This window comes from Aptenodytes forsteri, unplaced genomic scaffold, assembly GCF_000699145.1.
Source record: "Aptenodytes forsteri isolate BGI_AS27 unplaced genomic scaffold, ASM69914v1 Scaffold40, whole genome shotgun sequence".
In the NCBI taxonomy this organism is placed as follows: Eukaryota; Metazoa; Chordata; class Aves; order Sphenisciformes; family Spheniscidae; genus Aptenodytes; species Aptenodytes forsteri.
The window spans coordinates 1,165,527-1,166,301 of record NW_008796077.1 but is presented as its reverse complement, the minus strand read 5'-3'; positions in this window follow the sequence as shown (position 1 = coordinate 1,166,301).

Here is a 775-nt window from a genome sequence, read left to right as displayed (position 1 = left end):
TCTGCCCCAAGACCGTAAATCATCACCCAAAATAGGAGCCACAGCCTCCAGTCACTTTGGTATTTTTTTCCAGGGTGGGAAATAAATTCACCCGCAAAAGGGGAAGTTTCAGTCCAAACAGCTCAAACAGCTGCTGAAAAAGGGGATTTCCAGGCCAGTGGCTGGGGGCTGCACCCAGAGAGCCTCGCTGGGGAGAGAAGGGGCTTGGGGCAGTGGGCACAGGGCATGAGCACCTCCATGAGCTGGACATTGTCACCCACCACTGCACTGGGCAGCGGTGACGCTGAGGCAGGCCGTCAGTTTCGGAAAATATTGGTAAAAGTCAGTAAATACGTGTATTTATAGACTGCCAAGAACGATGTCGAGAGGTCTGTGTCCAGGTGGGACTGCATGGACACCTCCACAGCCCAACCACCCCCATGCTGGTTGCAAGCTCAGTTTCACCAAACATCACATCTTCTCCTTGGTGGCTCTCCCCAGGTCCCCCCAGCTTCACTGGTCCAGCACTGTCCCTCCTGTCTCAGCCCAGACACACGCAAGCATTGAAGGCAGCAGCCCCGCCTTGTAATATTTAAAACAATTTTATTCATGAAAATATGCTGTACAATGCACTATACACAGTTCTTTACATTGCCACATACACAAACTCTAATAGCACGATCAAGAAAGTTACCATTGCCTACGATAGATGCATGGTGAGAGATGACGCCTGTCAGAGACCCTCCCCCCCAGTCTGTACAGTTATAAATACGAGGGAAAGGACGGACCGAAAACC